This window comes from Ranitomeya variabilis, chromosome 2 (assembly GCF_051348905.1).
Source record: "Ranitomeya variabilis isolate aRanVar5 chromosome 2, aRanVar5.hap1, whole genome shotgun sequence".
Taxonomy (NCBI): domain Eukaryota; kingdom Metazoa; phylum Chordata; class Amphibia; order Anura; family Dendrobatidae; genus Ranitomeya; species Ranitomeya variabilis.
Window position 1 is genome coordinate 256,190,550 of NC_135233.1, and position 6,561 is coordinate 256,197,110.

The window sequence follows — 6,561 nt, forward strand, 5'->3', positions numbered from 1 at the left end:
CACATTAATGGACGATGCCGGAGGTGGACGTTCATGTGGAAGGGCTTCTTTAAGAATTCATTGCAGATTTAGTGCAGTCGATCAGCAAAGAGCCAGCTTACAAGACTTGGACAAAGGTCCAGTCGGATACCAAAGAGTTAAAAGTTCAATCCTGCAGGCTTCCTCCAATTTCAAGATCTTTCCTTTTTGTCAAAGAATGGAACAGAGGCCGAATCCTGTAGGCCCAATACTTGTCACAGCAGAGGCTTTGTTAGGGTATGTGCACACGTTGCGGATTTGGCTGCGCATTCACAGCAGTTTTCCATGCGGCTCACATTACCATGTAAACGTATGAAAATCCAAATCCGCAGTGCACATGATGTGGAAAATACCGCGCGGAAACGCTGCGGTTTACTTTCCGCAGCATGTCAATTCTTTGTGCGGATTCCGCAGTGGTTTACTCCTGTTCTGTACTAGGAATCCGCAGGTGTAAAAACGCAGGTGAAATCCACACAAAAAATGCAGGAAATCCGCGGTTAATCTGCAGGTAAAACGCAGTGCGTTTAACCTGCGGCTTTTTAAAAAACGGTGCAGAAAAATCCGCACACGAATCCGCAACGTGTGCACATAGCCTTAGGCCGGGTTCACACATGTGAGAAATACGGCGGAGTCTCGCATGTCAATACCCGGCATTGCTGCTGTGATTCAGGAGCGGAGCGTGCGGCCGCATAGTAATATATGCAGCCGCACGCTCCGCTCCTGAGTGACGGCGGCAATGTATTAACATGCGAGACTCTACTGTATTTCTCGCATGTGTGAACCCGGCCTTAGAGTTGAATCTGGTGTGCCCAGTCCAGCTACCTGATGCAATGTATCTGCAGGTTCATGGGAAACACCTGATAGGGGAGAGTTTTGTGTTGGCCTGTTCAGCTCAGAGGGTTGGCTAGGCTAGATACAATTGTAGCAAACCTTCAGCTGTGAGAAGTGTGAGGTCACACCATTCAGTGACAGCAAGCAGAGATATTGTCAGAGATGAGGATTAGCGAACCAGAAGTTTGCAAAGTGCTGAGCATCACAGAGTATTTCAGGAGGGAAGTCTGCTGATCTTGTGTACCAGGAGCACAGAGTATTTCAAGAGGGGAGTCTGCTGATCTTGCATATCAGGAGCACAGGATTTCAGGAGGGGAGTCTGCTGATCTTGTGTACCAGGAGCACAGCGTATTTCAGGAGGGGAGTCTGTTGATCTTGCGTATCAGGAGCACAGCGTATTTCAGGAGGGGAGTCTGCTGATCTTGCGAACCAGGAGCACAGAGTATTTCAGGAGGGGAGTCTGCTGATCTTGCATATCAGGTGCACAGAGTATTTCAGGAAAGGAGTCTGCTGATCTTGTGTACTAGGAGCACAGAGTATTTCAGAAGGGAGTCAGCTGATCTTGCTTATCATGAGCACATAGTATTTCAGGAGGGGAGTCGGCTGATCTTGCAAACCAGGAGCACAGAGTATTTCAGGAGTGGAGTCTGATGATCTTGCGAACCAGGTGCACAGATTATTTAAAGAGGGGAGTTTTCTGATCTTGTGTACCAAAAGCACAGAGTATTTCAGGAGGGGAGTCTGCTGATCCTGCAAACCAGGTACACAGTATTTCAGGAGGGGAGTCTGCTGATCTTGTGTACCAGGAGCACAGAGTATTTCAGGAGAAGAGTCTGCTGATCTTGTGTGAGAAAGAGAATTACACATTGGGAACAACAGGGGCTACCAGCATCACAGTATTTCAGGAGGCGAGTCTGCTGACCTTGTGTACCAGGAGCACAGAGTATTTCAGGAGGGGAGTCTGCTGATCTTGTGTACCAGGAGCACAGAGTATTTCAGGAGTGGAGTCTGCTGATCTTGTGTACCAGGAGCACAGAGTATTTCAGGAGGGGAGTCTGCTGATATTGTGGGAGAATGAGAATTACACATTGGGAACAACAGGGGCTACCAGCATCACAGTAGTTCAGGAGGGGAGTCTGCTGATCTTGCATATCAGGAGCACAGAGGATTTCAGGAGGGGACTCTGCTGATCTTGTGTACCAGGAGCACAGAGTATTTCAGAAGAGGAGTCTGCTGATCTTGCAAATCAGGAGCACAGAGTATTTCAGAAGGGGAGTCTGTTGATCTTGCGTATCAGGAGCACAGCGTATTTCAGGACAGGAGTTTGCAGATCTTGCGTATCAGGAGCACAGCATATTTCAGGAGGGGAGTCTGCTGATCTTGCGCAACAAGAGCACAGAGTATTTCAGGAGGGGAGTCTGCTGATCCTTCGTACCAGGAGCACAGAGTATTTCAGGAGGGGAGTCTGCTGATCTTGCGTATCAAGAGCACAGAGTATTTCAGTAGGGGAGTCTGCTGATCTTGCGTATCAGGAGCAAAGCGTATTTCAGGAGGGGAGTCTGTTGATCTTGCGTATCAGGAGCACAAAGTATTTCAGGAGGGGAGTCTGTTGATCCTTCCTAACAAGAGCACAGAGTACTTCAGGAGGGAGTCTGCTGATCTTGCATATCAGGAGCACAGCATATTTCAGGAGGGGAGTCTGCTGATCCTTCCTACCAAGAGCACAGAGTATTTCAGGAGGGAAGTCTGCTGATCTTGTGTACCAGGAGCACAGAGAATTTCAGGAGGGGAGTCTGCTGATCCTTCGTACCAGGAGCACAGAGTATTTCAGGAGGGGAGTCTGCTGATCTTGCATATCAGGAGCACAGCGTATTTCAGGAGGGGGAGTCTGCTGATCTTGCGTATAAAGAGCACAGAGTATTTCAGGAGGGGAGTCTACTGATCCTTCGTACCAGGAGCACAGAGTATTTCAGGAGGGGCGTCTGCTGATCTTGCATATCAGGAGCACAGCATATTTCTGGAGGGGAGTCTGCTAATCCTTCCTACCAAGAGTACAGAGTATTTCAGGAGGGAAGTCTGCTGATCTTGTGTACCAGGAGCACAGAGTATTTCAGGAGGGGAGTCTGCTGATCCTTCGTACCAGGAGCACAGAGTATTTTAGGAGGGGAGTCTGCTGATCCTCCGTACCAGGAGCACAGAGTATTTCAGGAGGGGAGTCTGCTGATCTTGCGTATGAAGAGCACAGAGTATTTCAGGAGGGGAGTCTGCTGATCCTTCGTACCAGGAGCACAGAGTATTTCAGGAGGGGTGTCTGCTGATCTTGTGTACCAGGAGCACAGTGTATTTCAGGAGGGGAGCCTGCTGATCTTGCGTATCAAGAGCACAGAATATTTCAGGAGGGGAGTCTGCTGATCTTGCGTATCAGGAGCAAAGCGTATTTCAGGAGGGGAGTCTGTTGATCTTGCGTATAAGGAGCACAGAGTATTTCAGGAGGGGGGTCTGCTGATCTTGCGTATCAGGAGCAAAGCGTATTTCAGGAGGGAGTCTGCTGATCTTGCGTATCAAGAGCGCAGAGTATTTCAGGAGGGGGGTCTGCTGATCCTTCCTACCAAGAGCACAGAGTATTTCAGGAGGGAAGTCTGCTGATCTTGTGTACCAGGAGCACAGAGTATTTCAGGAGGGGAGGCTGCTGATCCTTTGTACCAGGAGCACAGAGTATTTCAGGAGAGGGGTCTGCTGATCTTGTGTACCAGGAGTACAGAGTATTTCAGGAGGGGAGTCTGCTGATCTTGCGTATTAGGAGCACAGCGTATTTCAGGAGGGGAGTCTGCTGATCTTGCGAACCAGGAGCACAGAGTATTTCAGGAAAGGAGTCTGCTGATCTTGTGTACTAGGAGCACAGAGTATTTCAGAAGGGAGTCAGCTGATCTTGCTTATCATGAGCACATAGTATTTCAGGAGGGGAGTCGGCTGATCTTGCAAACCAGGAGCACAGAGTATTTCAGGAGTGGAGTCTGATGATCTTGCGAACCAGGTGCACAGATTATTTCAAGAGGGGAGTTTTCTGATCTTGTGTACCAAAAGCACAGAGTATTTCAGGAGGGGAGTCTGCTGATCCTGCAAACCAGGTACACAGTATTTCAGGAGGGGAGTCTGCTGATCTTGTGTACCAGGAGCACAGAGTATTTCAGGAGAAGAGTCTGCTGATCTTGTGTGAGAAAGAGAATTACACATTGGGAACAACAGGGGCTACCAGCATCACAGTATTTCAGGAGGCGAGTCTGCTGACCTTGTGTACCAGGAGCACAGAGTATTTCAGGAGGGGAGTCTGCTGATCTTGCGTATCAGGAGCACAGCGTATTTCAGGAGGGGAGTCTGCTGATCTTGCGTTAGAAGAGCACAGAGTATTTCAGGAGGGGAGTCTGCTGATCCTTCGTACCAGGAGCACAGAGTATTTCAGGAGGGGAGTCTGCTGATCTTGTGTACCAGGAGCACAGTGTATTTCAGGAGGGGAGTCTGCTGATCTTGCGTATCAAGAGCACAGAGTATTTCAGTAGGGGAGTCTGCTGATCTTGCGTATCAGGAGCAAAGCGTATTTCAGGAGGGGAGTCTGTTGATCTTGCGTATCAGGAGCACAAAGTATTTCAGGAGGGGAGTCTGCTGATCCTTCCTAACAAGAGCACAGAGTACTTCAGGAGGGAGTCTGCTGATCTTGCATATCAGGAGCACAGCATATTTCAGGAGGGGAGTCTGCTGATCCTTCCTACCAAGAGCACAGAGTATTTCAGGAGGGAAGTCTGCTGATCTTGTGTACCAGGAGCACAGTATTTCAGGAGGGGAGTCTGCTGATCTTGCATATCAGGAGCACAGCGTATTTCAGGAGGGGGAGTCTGCTGATCTTGCGTATGAAGAGCATAGAGTATTTCAGGAGGGGAGTCTACTGATCCTTTGTACCAGGAGCACAGAGTATTTCAGGAGGGGCGTCTGCTGATCTTGCATATCAGGAGCACAGCATATTTCTGGAGGGGAGTCTGCTAATCCTTCCTACCAAGAGCACAGAGTATTTCAGGAGGGAAGTCTGCTGATCTTGTGTACCAGTAGCACAGAGTATTTCAGGAGGGGAGTCTGCTGATCCTTCGTACCAGGAGCACAGAGTATTTCAGGAGGGGAGTCTGCTGATCCTTCGTACCAGGAGCACAGAGTATTTCAGGAGGGGAGTCTGCTGATCTTGCGTATCAGGAGCACAGCGTATTTCAGGAGGGGAGTCTGCTGATCTTGCGTTAGAAGAGCACAGAGTATTTCAGGAGGGGAGTCTGCTGATCCTTCGTACCAGGAGCACAGAGTATTTCAGGAGGGGCGTCTGCTGATCTTGTGTACCAGGAGCACAGTGTATTTCAGGAGGGGAGCCTGCTGATCTTGCGTATCAAGAGCACAGAATATTTCAGGAGGGGAGTCTGCTGATCTTGCGTATCAGGAGCAAAGCGTATTTCAGGAGGGGAGTCTGTTGATCTTGCGTATAAGGAGCACAGAGTATTTCAGGAGGGGGGGTCTGCTGATCTTGCGTATCAGGAGCAAAGCGTATTTCAGGAGGGAGTCTGCTGATCTTGCGTATCAAGAGCGCAGAGTATTTCAGGAGGGGGGTCTGCTGATCCTTCCTACCAAGAGCACAGAGTATTTCAGGAGGGAAGTCTGCTGATCTTGTGTACCAGGAGCACAGAGTATTTCAGGAGGGGAGGCTGCTGATCCTTTGTACCAGGAGCACAGAGTATTTCAGGAGAGGGGTCTGCTGATCTTGTGTACCAGGAGTACAGAGTATTTCAGGAGGGGAGTCTGCTGATCTTGCGTATCAAGAGTACAGAGTATTTCAGGAGGGGAGTCTGCTGATCCTTCCTACCAAGAGCACAGTATTTCAGGAGGGGAGTCTGTTGATCTTGCGTATCAGGAGCACAGCATATTTCAGGAGGGGAGTCTGCTGATCTTGCGTATCAAGAGCACAGAGTATTTCAGGAGGGGGGTCTGCTGATCCTTCCTATCAAGAGCACAGAGTATTTCAGGAGGGAAGTCTGCTGATCTTGTGTACCAGGAGCACAGAGTATTTCAGGAGAGGGGTCTGCTGATCTTGTGTACCAGGAGTACAGAGTATTTCAGGAGGGGAGTCTGCTGATCTTGCGTATCAAGAGCACAGAGTATTTCAGGAGGGGAGTCTGCTGACCCTTCCTACCAAGAGCACAGAGTATTTCAGGAGGGAAGTCTGCTGATCTTGTGTACCAGGAGCACAGAGTATTTCAGGAGATACACACATTTCAGATAGTTTGTACAAGGGACACAGGGGGGCAGGTTCACCAGCAGTGATCCCGCCCCTTAGACATGTACACACCAGTTCCCATGTTGCATTGCGATCCCCACATCCGGACTATTGGGAGATATTGCCGATGTAACAGGTGAAGTAATTTTTTTTTTCAGTGACCTAAGAGGTTTAGGCTCATGTTCTGGTGATGTCCGCAGCAGGCAGCGATGATGATGGAGCTAATGAGCCTTATTATCCGCAACACTTAATCTTCACATTGGAGCGATGTGACCAATCAGCGGCGCCTGCGGTTTGCGTAGTGGCGACTGTAACCATCTTTCCCATGAATGGGATCCCAGCCTGAGGAATGTCAGCCACTAATTCCCCTATTAGGGCTCCACCGAGTGACGTCTCAATTAATCTAG